We start from the raw sequence: 15280 nt of genomic DNA, 5'->3' as shown, positions 1-15280 counted from the left end.
AACCCCAATAAACCTTAATTCTCTGACACTTGCAAATTCATAAAGAAGACTGTCTCCAGGCCGCTAAATGTGCTGTGGTTCCAGGCTTTCCGCCCAGTCACTGCTCTGTACACATAAACCGGATTTACAGTGGAGCTGACCAAGGTCCTGGAACTTGGCTTTCGGCGCTAGGGATGCGCTCTCCCATTGCACTCCCTGATAATAGTGTTAAGCCATAGCCCTGCCGGTATGTGGCCAGAGACTACCCAAGTACATGAGATCTAAATGATGAGAGTACACAGCGTGTTACAGTGGAAGGCCTATATGAGGGCTGATTGCAGGACGCCGCAGCAGTGCGCTTGCTACAGTCTGTGGGATCAGCGTGTGTGTGTACCATTATATTAGCAAGCTAGCTTTGCCTGCAGCACAGTAATAGGGGGACGATCTGTTGCAAACACAGTTGCATGTTGCATGAATGTTAGATGTACTAGTATTTCATTAATTCCCCTTTGCATTTTCCAGAAAACATTACCCATGTTTTATACTCAAGCATTTGCCGGGACAACCAGATCTCCTTTATGCTTTTCTATGTGCTGTGAACAAAGAAGCCATCCATTTGCTGGGCCAAAATGACTCTATAATCATCCTGATTGCACCCTGGAATTCTAATCAGCGCTGGAGCAGGAGCTGAGAGTCACACAGCCACTAATGACGCCTAATAGCGATAGGGAAGCGCCATTCTCCCTCCACGGCGTGACGTCACCATGTTTTAATTGGGTCCAACTATTTATAGCCAGCCCATAGTAACCTTTTCTTTTTTTTGTCTCAAGTGCCTGACTTAATTATGTCTTTTTTATGACAACTTTTTGTCGTGGTGCCATATGCATTCCACTATTAAATTTAGAACACTGCCAATTAGAATAAACAGAAAGTGAAATAGTCTAGACTAAAACAATGGTGGTAAAACTTGTCTATCAAACAAAATGGGTGATGATATCAATATTATAAATATGGTTATTAGTAGTAGAAGTATTCATGTATACTCCATTGTTAGGTATATGGGCACATTCAGCCTCAAAGCTGCCAGTATTAGGTTCATTATGCAGGGCACTTATAGGGTATGAAAGTCTCATGGTGTCACTCTATCCGTTAGGATCTGTCAAGCCCTATTCTTGTTCAATAAGGATAGACATAATCTCACACTAACAGCTAGGGGCTAATATGCACATCTCCCTTCTGCCTCTCATTAGAAATGAACTAGCAGGGACCCTGCTTCTACTATAAGATCTGACCTGGTGGGGTCATTTTTCAGTCCTCCTTCAATGAAGACCTGCTGAGAACTCTTTTCCCTCTATAATAAGTGGGGCAAACACATGGAAATCTCGTTGCACCTCTAAAGACAAGGGATCAATACAAAATCCTCGCCCAAACATGTTATAAATATGTAAGGGTGCTGAGGGCATCTCCTGTTCAAACTTTTAAATGTCAGAAAGGCCTACGGTGTTATGCCAGGCAATAGTTACGTACAATTCCACAGAAATACAGTGAGCACTACGCATCAAAAAATAGATACAAATAGATAAAATCATGTGTACTATATCTCTTCCCACTTTTTATTGCAATGAGACCCCCTAGGCCAAATCATCCTTTCAGCACTGGGTTAGTCTTTCTTTTAATCTAAGATTGCATTGATCAGTGTTTAAATCCTAAGTGCTAGTCAAACACACAGGATGCACTTAGTGACCGTAGATTATGCTACTGTAGTACAGTAAATACAAAGGGGCTTTATAAGTCTGGGGGGGTTCAAATTCGTGTTCCATATTTATCAAATAATAACATCACACTGAGGGTGATGAAAAAATATTTCATTTAGAATTGCTCCAGCTTGATAAATATAGCTCCAATATAGTGGAGCTCTGGAGATGTTGCTCTTAAATGTGAATTAAAAATGATGTGCCTGGGAGGGTGCATGGCCAGGTTCACACACCTCATAATATATGTGCAGTTTATTGTACTTGCTGGAATTCTAAACCTTGGTATTTAAGTGGCACTTGAGTTGTGTCACTGATAGTGCAGATATTTTATGATTTCATGCGAATAGAATTAGTTGTTTAATAAAGATGTATTAAGTAAGCCAATAATAAGACTTCTTCGCCTTAGTGAGAATATGTTGATGTTATTAATTATGCCAATAATAAGACTTTTTTAAATTTGCCCTATTAAAAATGTATATTGTTAAAAGTAACTAATAACCGTATTAATGATGCTGATAATCAAATGTATATGTCCTGCCGAATATGAAATGATGTTGCTAATAAGAATAATGATATTATTATAAAAGAGAATGGTGCAAGTTATGTACAAAGTATCATAAAGTAAAGCAGTTTTTTCGTGCCAATCCACCCCCACCTCCCCGGCTAATCAGAGTATGAAAATGAGTACACGTTGTGTGTTAATTATTCAGTGCTGATGCCAATTTCAGAGAGAATAAGTGGATAGCATGGCTAGCCCCCTCCCCTCCCGGTGGTACAAGCCTTGGTTGTGCTCTACCCCCCAGGACAATACAGTGGGCAGCAGCAGCAGCAATGGGGAGGCCTCACACCCACACTGAGCTCTCTCTGCTTCAGGTAGAGACTTAGCTGGAAGAGACAGGAGCAGGGGTGAGTGGCACTGGCCTTGGCAAGCTCCATACGGGCCAGTTGGCCAGGGCGGCACAGAGCAGATTCCATCACGTTCCGGTGACATGTGCCCATCACAATGTAAATCCAGCAACAATAATCCTTCAGGTTGAGGCAAACGTGCTCAGGCAAGTTCCCTTTCAGGCTACGCTAGCCCTGGCCTATAGCTAGAACGAGCAGGTGCCATTGTTCCTATGGGGGCCATGATCTCTCTCCCTCCCAACGGTCTCACTGCTGTACAGGCTCAGGCAGTGCTGGATCCCACAAAGAGCGAACACTTACAGGCAACGTGCATCTCCATAGCAGGCATGGACCGGAGGCATAAGGAGCAGCAGCAGGAAGCAGCGGAGGAAAGTGGCGAGCAGAGGAGTGCTGCGGACACGCTGGGTCCCCATTTAAGGCAGTGTGTGGGGGGGTGATGGCTTCCCAAGGCACGGTGGCTGCAGCTCCCAAGCATGACACCTGGCTGAGCCTTAGCGCTCCCAGCCTCTGACTCTATTCCCGGAGCTGCCAGTGGGAGCTGCCACAGTCCGCAGTGACGTCACCGCAGCAGCAGCTCCCGCACTCCTACCATTGGCGGAGCAGAGGTGGAGGGAACCAACTGGGGAGGGACGAGGGGAAAGGGGGGTGGGTGGAGAGACTGGGAGAGAGGAGGGTGGATGCGGGCTCCACCAACTGGAATCGTTTTCTGCACTTGCCTTATAGTCTTTAATTAACACTCTGAAGGTATCTCAATTAAATGCCCACAATGCTGCATTCTCCAGTAGCCTTTCTCTCACAGTCACGTGGTCTTTTCTCTTCCCATTCCGTGTGTGTGTGTGTGTGTGTGTGTGTGTGTGTGTGTGTGTGTGTGAATTGTTTGAACATCACACACACCTGCACTTCTGCACCACATGATGTGTAGGTGCCTACAGCCTATGGCCTACAATTGCCAACATCACCCATGTACCCAGCTGTGGGGGTTAAAGCAGTCAGCTTCATGATCACAATATGCCTTGCCTAATTAGTGCATATATGTGCTTAGTACTTGAGCTTCAGTCATATGTTACACCAGGGCATCATACTAGAGGCTATATCAGCCTAACCTTATGTGGGGCCCCTGTGTGAGTAAATGGAAAGACAATGGCATAGCTGGCACCCATACACCCTACAGAATGTACCCCGGCCCAGGCTTACACACCCAGCCATTGTGTCAGTGTTATTCCTTCCCTTGCCTCATCCCATTCACTATCCGAGACGCTATCCAAATGCTGAAGCTGAGGCGGGGGGTGAGATTAACAAGGCACACAGACTGAGTGCTATCCTGTTAGTTCTGTAATGGGCCCATACATGGCACCTCTGAATGATCCCATTATACCATTAGGCTATAGAAGGGCCGTGCCTCAGGGGATCCGGCCAAAGGAATGCAGAGCAATTTGGAAGTTTCTTTGATGATTGTTCCCCACAGAAAGGAATCCCCCTGTGCCGGGGCTGATCTGCTGCGGGCCGCCAGGCCACTCAATCCGCTTGTCAGGCTCTAGAGGCCGGCACTGACAGCAGGGGAGCTACGGGCTGCTGCTGCCGCTGAACTTGTCACACAGGCTACCGCGATCCATCAAACTGCACCCAGACACACAGCAGGCCAAGGTCAGGGACAATCCCATTAACCCTCCCGGGACCGGCCCTAGCAACCAGACAGCACCGCAGGAATCTCCCTTGTGTGTATCTCCAGCACTGGCCAATATGTTCCCTCATCCCCCGGGCCTGACCCCATCAGTACCACCAGGCTCTGTGCTGAACAAAGGGCCAAGCCCTGGGACAGGCTGATAGGCTAGCCGATCTTGTATCACTTTGCCTGCCTGTCAGTCTTACCATTTATTTATATTTCCTATTCAATTTTATGTACCTAGTTTTCTGTTGTATGGCTAGCTGTGTCATCGATCAATTCATCTGTAATTGTAAATTTGGATCAGATACTTCATGTAACAATCTGTCTATATTTACCACTATAAAAATCACCTATGTATAGTCTATATGTTATCTTTATATATGCATATCTATTGTCAGTCATCTACCTATCATTATCACCTGTCAATCACAAATGTATCGACTCTATCTATCCATCTTATCTATCATCTATCTATCTATCTATAATCTATCTCTATCTATCTATCTATCTATCTATCTATCATCTATCTATCATCTATCCATCGTATCTATCTATCTTTCTATCCATCGGTCGATCGTTCTATCTATTGTCCTTCTATTATCTATTATCCTTATTGATTTGTAAATGTAATAATGTAATTTTGCTCTACTGCATACACCTGTTTTCTATATAATCTATCTATCATTTATCTATTCCTATCTAGCTATTTGTCTTTATATTTATCTATTTGTGCACTATCTACCAGTATTTTATAACACGAATCCAATCTATTTTATTTTTCATTGTAACTCAGTTTCTATTATGTTCTGTGGTTTAGTCCTATTATCAATGAATCTCTCTATCTATCATCTATCATCTATCTATCTATCTATCATCTATCTATCATCTATCTATCATCTATCTATCTATTTGTCAACTATGAATCACTTCTTGTTAAAATATATGCGTTTTATATGTAAACATTTTCACTTCCATATAATATTGTATTTATGTGTCATTTACTCCTGGTAAATAAATTGTATATAATATCTGTATCTATATATCCGCTCAATGCAAAAAAAGCCATACATATCTATCTGCATCTTTGTCTTACCAAAATACCCCTGATTCAGTTGTACAATTCAAGGAATGTACTGCAAAGGCGCCTCTCTGCAATTGTATCTATTTATAGACATAGGTGTGTGTGTAAGAGTGGGCGAGCGTGGGTGTGTGTAACCGTGTATTCGAGCGTGGGTGTACCTATAGATATATAATGTAAAAAAAAAAAATATATATATATATATATATATATATATACACACACACACACAGTTATATGTGCACGCTGCTGTATTTTGTGCAAATTATCTATTTTAGTTATGGAGGACTACACAATGATAAAATAGGAAAATACACAGTACAAAGAAAATTAAATATTAATATTGCCATGCATTTTATTCTCTAGAATATTAAAAACTGAGGAAAAAATATAAAACAATATATGTATATTGTTTCCGTTACATGAGATATCATATAATCTATCATCTATCTGCCTATCTATCAATCAATCTATCTAAATCATTTTCTTTTTTTATATATTTGGGAACATGTATAAACATAGTTTTTTATTTCTATTTTTTGTATAATCTTGATTTCTAATGGTCCCACTTCAAAGTTTATTTGTCCTAATAATTAATTGATTCACAAGAGACTCACTTTGCAGCCAGTCTGGCCATCCTTTCATTAAAAAATCTCCGAGTTTCCTATTGAATTATATCTGCTCCATTGCCGGTGAAATAAAGACGCCAAGCAGACTTTTAGCCTAAGTATTTTCTCACCAGCCCAAAGAAAAGTGCTCTCCTTTCTCCCGTGTCTTTTTGTATGGGACTCAAGCACCCAGGCAGTAGACGTGTCCTGCAATTTAACTACTTGTACATTCTTTGTTGCAGTCACACTGGGGCCCTATTGTGTTCCTATGGAGAGAGCTTATTGCCAAGCCAAGCCTGAATGGGCTGACACACAGCACCAAGCCTGCGAGCCCAGCTCCATTTATTTGCTAACTATGGAGTTCAAAGGAGCTTATAATACAAACACAATCACTGGGTGTGTGGACAAGCAATAAAAGAAAGACACCTATTTTCTGCCAATGCTTATCTTATAGACACCATTTATAGTATAAAAAATACCGGATTTTGCCACGTTTTCGCCTGTTTAATCGCCAATTCTACCTTGGCCACAACCCTTTTAGCAGCAGACGTATTTGTTTAGATATGTACCTGCCCACGCCTATGTGCTGCCTGTGTGCTGCCTGTGTGCTGCCTTCCAGCCTCCGGACAGGTGCTGGGTGAAAGTACTAAGCTAAATACCACAGCTAGCAATATACACAATAATACATATTAATTATTAAGTAGAGAAATTATACCACTTGTCGTTTTTAGGCATTTAGGTAAAAAGAAAAACGAATAAAATAGGCTTACCTTGAGAGTGTCCAGCTCCAGTGCGACAGTTTTCCCTCCAGTATACCATATCCCGAAAAGGGAAAGTTTGGGAAAATGTGTTGTCCCTCAGACACTTTGTGCCCCCCGCCCAACCCATCCGCAGCCCACTCCACTTTTGGCTGCCAGTCTATGGCTTTCCTGTAGGATGGCTGGAAAGCTCTCTGGAGCTATAAGGACGTCTCCAGACCAAAAGAGACTGCTTTGGAGAATGAGGGGGGATGAAATCTGCAAGCAGATGTCACTTCAGTAGGAAAAGCCTATAAGATGTGGCATTTGGGTAAAAAGCTGCCCACGTAGTTCATACGTCACCTATAAAAGCCCTTTACTCTGCCTGCAGCTCCTGCTCCTAAAATCACTGCAAACTCCTTGCCTGAATTTAGGGGTTCAATTAGCAGCTAGAGCCCAGATCTACACTAAGTAGAACCCCCAAATGTCCTTCGCTGGATTGTGGAACACTACCAGGACACAATTTGCACCCACACTGCTGCCCCAGTCCAGAGGGTTTCTATTAATATGGCAAGGAGTTTTAAAAAAATATATATATTTTTTTTCTGCACCAACAAATTTTGTTGAAACAGATGGAGGGGTTTTACCCCAAAGAAAAGTCCTGTGGGACTCTGGGCTATGAAAGGAGGGGGTTAGCTGGAGAGATGGGTGTGTAGCAAACATAGCCAATTAACAGAATGGATAGATGTGGCATTTTAGATAACATGCATTCACACACACCCATTAATTGCAGTAAGTGCCCTGTGCAGATTAGTGTTGGCGGTGCCTTATACCACGGTAGGTACTTGTGCAGCCTCTTGGTTCTGCAGGTAAGTTATTTACACATTCACCGAAACAAAATCGCAGCTTGTTTTGCTTTTTTGGTTCGTGTTTTTATTATTCCCTTGGTTTATCTAAAGAATATATATATTTATATGCTGAGTGCTTATGCTCACCCGGAGAAGGATTCTGGTTGGTGTTGGATTATATTCAGATTATATACAGATTATATTCAGACCCCCAAGTGTTGTCCTTGTTATATATGAACTTGATGCATTATACGCCAAGTCTGAGCGCTCAGTGTGTCTTTTGGCATTTCGACTTCTTTTCTCCCACTCCTTCTATATTTACAGATGGGTCTAATTTCCTTACACTTTCCCCGGAAATTCCAGAAAATTCCGGGTGCATTTTTTCTAGTTAATTATTGTTATTGATGGGCAGGGCTGCCCACTTAGGGGAAGGAATTAGTTAACCCTGAAACCGTCTACGTCAGTTTGGGGGTATGTCAGGTGTGGTGTGATTGTGTGAGGCATATATAATACATTAAATATTAAATATATGCCTCACACAATCACATTATATATGTATATAATATATATAAATACGGAGGCAGTGTTTGCCATGCTGAGAATCTGTGGTGAGCTTAGAGACAATTAGTATCTAACAGGACAGGGCAGCATCTACCTGTAAAGCCCCAACACTATGTTGCGATGAATAAAAAAAACTCCATTCCTAACTGTTCCTTTTGGACATTAAAGCAGACATCCTGTACTGATTTTATCCTTTCAATCACAGCAATAAAATTTTGCCGAATCAATTTTTTTCCTTTCTTTTGTTGCATGTTGTAAGTTCTGTAAAATGGGCAGATTAGCTCCACATTCACACAGATATGGACATGGGCATTACAAAGCGCTTTGGGACAAGCTCACTTACAGAATGGGAACCCACCAGAGACCCGCAAGGCTAAGGGGCGACCCTTTTATGATGCGTGCAGGGCACAGGGCAGGGAAATAAAGGGAGAATAATGGACCAGTCCTTGACCCCTGATCCTGGGCTCTTGTTATTTTACTATCAAGTGTCAAGTTAATAATGAGCGTCCACCTTTTGTACAGATTGGCAGCCTGAAAGGGTTAAACAAAGCGCTTGTACCCCTTATTATCTGTTTATTGCAAATAACTGGTATTTTTACCGCATCCCAATCTTCCCTTTATAGAAATGGATATTACAGTAAAGGTTACACAGATTGTCTCTATTTCTGCCAATTAAACTGATCATGGCCTTGGAACCGATACCTATTCTACACTGGGAGATTTTTCTCTTCCCTGTTAAACCGTACAGGGTCATGTATAAAAATATCACGGCTGCTACATTTAAATATGATATTTGGATCAAATTGACAAACCAACGAATGGCTACCAATAGGATACAGTTCGATGTACTGGTCAGTATTACGGTCTTATTACTGCTGATAATATTCTATATGATGCTGCTTACACTTCATCCTGAGAAGCTAAACTACATAGTGAAACGGCGAATTCAACGAAAGTAAATGTATTTATTTCTAATGCCGGTTTCTGTTACACACAGGCAAAATAGATGTTAAAATCAAAATAGTGTAACGCAAACAAGAATGAGAAACTGACTGTAAAAAAACTGTATTTTTTTAAACAAAAAAAAAACATTTTATCTAGAAAAGGGACACTGCCAGTTTTTCTCCATATCGATTTGATATGTCACATTTTTGTAATTTACAAGAATACACATATTACACACTTATTTTTTCTCTATTCCCATTTGATCCTAGTAAAAGGATTCTGCTGGGGTAAAAAAAATACATTGGGGAGAAAAACAAACACTTGTCTTTTCATTCCAATGAAAGCACTAGACTAATCCAGGTGTTTAACTTCGCCCTCTAGTGGCCACTTTGAAAACTGTCGGGAACACTGCAGGAATTATTTTCTATGTGCATTTTCTCTTTGCTTTTCTTTCTCTTTGCTCTCTGCACAACACACTGACAACTACAGACACACAATACTGGTGTATATTATATTTTAGTAAGATATTTATTCTCATAATTTTCACAAATCGAATGAAACAACAATTCATATTTAGTTTTGCATTAAAATAAATATTCTCTCGACTACTTTTCTAATTTTTGATTCGTACGCTTTAGGCAGCTATTAAAAATATCCCTGTAGAGGTTTGTTCATTGTTCTCAGGAAAAAGCAGTAATATACAATAGGAAATATTTGAACCATTTCAAAATGTTTCATTGTAAAGTTTGAATGAATCTGTTTCCAAAAACAATTAGCAATAGAAACAACATCGTAGAATTTGCTAATAATTTGCTATCAATTTTAAAGGTGACTTTGCCTCTTATTAAATAAAGTCACAGTCAATATGTCCGAATCTAGAATGAATACTGAATCATAAAAATACACCTATCTGTAATAATATATACACCTGTCATCAATATTGTACACTTTGTATTGCAGAAATTACCTCTTCTTTGCAGGATACAATATTATACTAACCCTCTCGATACTAATTAATTTCCTATACTATTATTGCGCCATACATATATAAAAACTGAAAAAAACGAATTTGTTTTTGAATGTGATTTTTTTTGTACTCGAAGGAAATATTATGTATATTTAAATTAGTTGTAAAATAAACCCAAAACGCCAGACCCTTAAGGAACTTTATTATTATTTGTAAATATTAATAAAATGAAAACACCTATTAGCTGAGTGTACAATGCTTGTGGTGTAAGTGCACATAATGCCTATAGGACACAGCTTTCGTTTGAGTGCATTAGCACTGTCACAAATTAGATTATATTTATAAAGCCAGTCAAGGAACTCATACAGAAACTGAATATGTATATCCGCGCATGTAGTATGCGGAGCTTTGGTTGCTAATTATGTACACGCTGGGTGTTTGCACTGAATACTTACTATCAGTGTGCGCAAAGGGTTACAGCTTTAATAACGCAGTTTTAGCGGCACTCTGCTTTTATATACTGGGGCATAGTGTAGTGATGGAGCTGCACATTTGCGCAAGGGCTGCTGGAGTGCGGAAAGGGCGCAACTGTGCTGTAAGTAAAAGCAAGTACTACAGATTTCCTGGGACCTTCTTCCAGCAGGAATACTTACTAAATCCTGCAGCACCAGAGGAACTCTAGGTAATGTACATAAGCTACATAAACCCTTTCTGCGTCTGGGGGTAATAACTGAAGCGACTGGCATCAGTTTGGCAGATTGCTGGGAGCGCTACAATAGAACCCCATGGGCAGTCTCCGAGCTGCTGCGCTCACTTTCCCAGTTTATGAAACTCTGCTCTTCGGATTAAGTGACTGCATAATAAATAAACTGGAATTTGGAATAAATCATGTACAGGTTTCTTACGTGTTTGTTTGTCCGAAAACCTCCTTTTACCATAAAATGCTAGTTCTAAAGATAGACACATAAATATATCGCACATTGCAGACAGACATGCTACATAGAGAGATAATAGGTAACACAGAAAGACAAAAAAATAATGAACAAGAATACGTAGACAGTGTATTTAATATATATTCAATTCCATACAAATGAGAAATAGATACATACATAGATCCAGGGAATTTCATATACAAATAGTCACATATGAAGTACCGACAGAATGAATTTTAATTCCACAGAGATTGATATACGATATTTAATTTTATAGATATAAACAATAATATGACTGAAGAGAGAAGGTAACTGGAGAAGAAAATGCAATTCTTATAGACAAATGGCTGGTAGATAACAAACAAATACGCTAATGATGATAGAAAACAAATAAATACATAGTAACATGGATATATAATAGACAGTTAACAGAAAGTTGCAGGGGACCGAAGAAGAGAAAAAAGACCTACTGTGTGTGTGTGTGTATGAGAGTGAGTGTGTGTGTGTGTGTGTGTGTGTGTGTGTAGCGAGGGGTGACATTGGGGCTGACCATAGAGTATAAGGGAGATACTGGGGAGGGAGAGAAGCGGTGCGGCACATCTCACACATACCCCTGCCTCCTGCTGCAGATACACAAACACACACTCACACTCACTCTCATACACACACACACTCATACACACACACTCACTCTCATACATACACACTCATACACACACACTCACTCTCATACACACACACACTCATACACACACACTCACTCTCATACATACACACACTCATACACACACACTCACTCTCATACATACACACACACTCACTCTCATACATACACACACACACTCATACACACACTCACTCTCATACACACACACTCACTCTCATACACACACTCATGCACACACACTCAATCTCATACACACACACTCACACACACTCACTCTCATACACACACTCATACACACACACTCACTCTCATACACACACTCATGCACACTCACTCTCATACACACACTCATACACACTCACTCTCATACACACACTCACTCTCATACACACACACTCATACACACTCACTCTCATACACACACTCATACACACACACTCACTCTCATACACACTCACTCTCATACATACACACACACTCATACATACAAACACTCACTCTCATACATACACACACACTCACTCTGATACACACACTCACTCTCATACACACACTCATGCACACACACTCACTCTCATACACACACTCATACACACTCACTCTCATACACACACTCATACACACACTCACTCTCATACACACTCACTCTCATACATACACACACACACTCATACATACAAACACACACTCTCATACACACACACACACACTCTCATACACACACACACACTCACTCTCATACATACACACACACTCTCATACACACACACTCACTCTCATACATACACACACACTCTCATACACACAAACTCACTCTCATACATACACACACACACACACACTCACTCTCACACACACACACACTCACTCACTCTCATACATACACACACACTCACTCTCATACACACACACTCACTCTCATACACACACACTCACTCGCATACACACACACTCACTCCCATACATACAGACACACACACACCCAGGCTTGTATATGCTGCAATAAGAGAAGGGGACCCATCTGCACTCAGATAAGGAAACTCATACATTTTCCACTTGGGAGGCTTTGCCAGCTGACACAATGGCCGCTAGCAGGGGCATAGGATGAATGATTACAGCCTGGCATGCATAAAGGCTGTAGCATAGCAGGCTTAAGATCTTACGATCGCAGTCTTACAGGCTCACTACCCACAATAATGTAAGTCTTTTTCTCTCCCCTACACTTCAGTCTCTTAACATTTCTCTTCCCCTGTCTCTTTCTATCTCTCTCTCTCTCACCCGCACAAACATTCTCTCACTTTTTATTCTCACACTCTCATTCTCACACACCATTTCTCTATCTTTTTATCCCTCTTACATGCACACATTCTCATACACAAATACTCTCTCTATTTTACATGCCCACGCACACACACACACATATATGGATGGATAATGGGTTTCCGGAAAACAGGTCTCATTCATGTTTTATATTTATGTACTTTATTATCTTGAATTATCTTAGAAACAGAATTATTAGCTCCTATACTTTGCTTTGTATCCAGGTTGCCTTACTATAGTCCTTGAGCAGGGGTCCCCAACCTTTCTTACTTGAGAGCCACAGTCAAATGTAAAAAGACTTGGAGAGCAACACAAGCACCATAACAGTTCATGGAGGAGCCAAATAAGGGCTGTGATTGGCTATTAGGGGGAAATGAGAGAAACATCAAGGGGTTGGTGAGCAACATGTTGCCCCTGAGCCACTGGTTGGGGATCCCTGGTCCTTGAGAGACATAATGGCTACTCAACTTACAACTTCCACTTGGATTTTCTTGTAATTTTTTATGCTTGTACTTAAAGGGATATTTTTATTTTGAACTTCATTATTTATTTTCTGTGGATATTGAATAGGCTATTTGTTCTGCAGTTCTCCAGTTTAGAATTATTGTTGCTAGGGTTGCTAAGGTCCAATGGGTGAATCTTTCTGAGGATAGCTCTAATTTCACACTTTGATAAATCTGCCCCTAACTCACAGAATGGGACAGCTGAGTACTGATTTATGCAGTGTGTTAAAGTTTCAGACTGTCTCTGAAAACAACCCTAGCATTAGAAATATTTATCAGTTTAACAATATGGGTTTCCATGGGCAAGCAACTAACTACAAGCCTAACAATGTATCACCTGGACTGGGGTAACCATCACAGCCTTTGGTCACAAGAGCTGTAGAAATGTATTCCCTTGAGTATTCAATTGCAGTGAATGAGACTGGGTTTGTCAGATTCCAGGAGAGCACCGGAATGTGCAATGCTAACAATAAGGTTTGTACTTGGGGCTTGTCATAGTAAAGGCTAGGGCTACTGGTTCCAGTGAAAGCTACAGGGCACAATGGCAGACAAGTCCAAGCTTGGTGGTGTCTTGGTGGTGCTTTCCCCAAAACCTGTTCTAAAGATGAAACAGGGAGAATTACAAACCCAAGTCAGCCCCTAGAATGAAACAGAAAGAAGCATCATAGCAACCACTACAAATAGGCTCAGCATTTCCCGAGTGGATTCCGTAGTCTGGACCATGAAACATGTCAGGTGGGAGCGCTACTGTCTAAAGCACCTGTTTTAGGCTATCAGGGTGCAAATCTTGTGTTTCCACTGAATTATATAATGCAGCAGATTAAGCCCTATGCACCCAGATGGTACCAATGGCATCGTACAAGTCACTACTACCAATCTTTGCAACCACTTAGAAGACAACTGACCTCTGTCAGTTGCTTTGGAACACATATAAACAGTGCATTCTCAATCATGCCTGCTGGAACTACTGTAGTGTTTTTCATAGTGTAATTCCCATTCATTTCTGATGGGAGGGGGCTGCAAATAGGGATGGGGGATTTTACTGTCTCCTACAAGCACCACGGAGGTCAAAACATCACTTGCACCATAGACCTTAGGCTGGATCATATTTTACTGCCTTTATAGACTTGCTTGCATTCCATAATGCAATGATATATATATTATACTGAATGTGCTTCAAAAGATCCCAGAGTACAAATTACATAGAACCCATATTCTGCTCAAGGTGAGCTTCATTTACAGTTAACAGTGGCTTCAAGTTCCAAGTGCAAAATTTTAGTGCAATTCACCATCCTCTCAACCCACAATGCAGTGTCTTTCCTCACTGTACCCACTGCAAATTGCTGCAAAAAATTGTGCAACCAATGTTACAATACAGGCACTATATTTGGGGCCATTTGCATGATGCCTAGAGAATTCACAAACATATTCCAGTACATATGGAAAGTTCTATACGTAGATACTGTATTTATACACATGGCCAAGTTGTCCATTGGCATAAGGAATAGAGGGATAAAATCACCTTCATAAATCAGAGCTTTTCTTTATTCCAATACATCTGGCTTAGAATTAATGCACCGTATTTTCTTGTGACATTCCTAATGCACATCCTGAAATAAAAACAGCATAATGGTGTACTCAAAACCCTAGCTGAGGATCTCCAATACCCTAACAGAAAATCAAATTTAGCAAAATGTAACTCTGAGAGAGTGCTTTTTACCAGGTATATTTTCTGGAAAAAAATATCTCAGGGGCTATTGTATTTATCAAGTGCAAGGCAAGGATGCTGGGAGCGAGAGCGACATAATT

General features: G+C 40.7%; 1 long non-coding RNA gene across 1 annotated transcript in view; it reads right to left on the bottom strand.

Annotated features, from left to right (window-relative positions):
* The window catches only part of LOC116409777, a 41130-nt gene extending 34191 nt beyond the window's left edge, over window positions 1-6939 (bottom strand). The window contains exon 1 of the long non-coding RNA XR_004222053.1: window positions 6762-6939. This is a non-coding gene — a long non-coding RNA (uncharacterized LOC116409777). The remainder of the gene's footprint in view (window positions 1-6761) is intronic.
* Window positions 6940-15280: the final 8341 nt, after the last annotated feature.

Source organism: Xenopus tropicalis, chromosome 3, assembly GCF_000004195.4.
Source record: "Xenopus tropicalis strain Nigerian chromosome 3, UCB_Xtro_10.0, whole genome shotgun sequence".
Classification (NCBI taxonomy): domain Eukaryota; kingdom Metazoa; phylum Chordata; class Amphibia; order Anura; family Pipidae; genus Xenopus; species Xenopus tropicalis.
The sequence above is the reverse complement of the archived record's forward strand: the minus strand, read 5'-3'. Positions and strand labels throughout refer to the sequence as shown.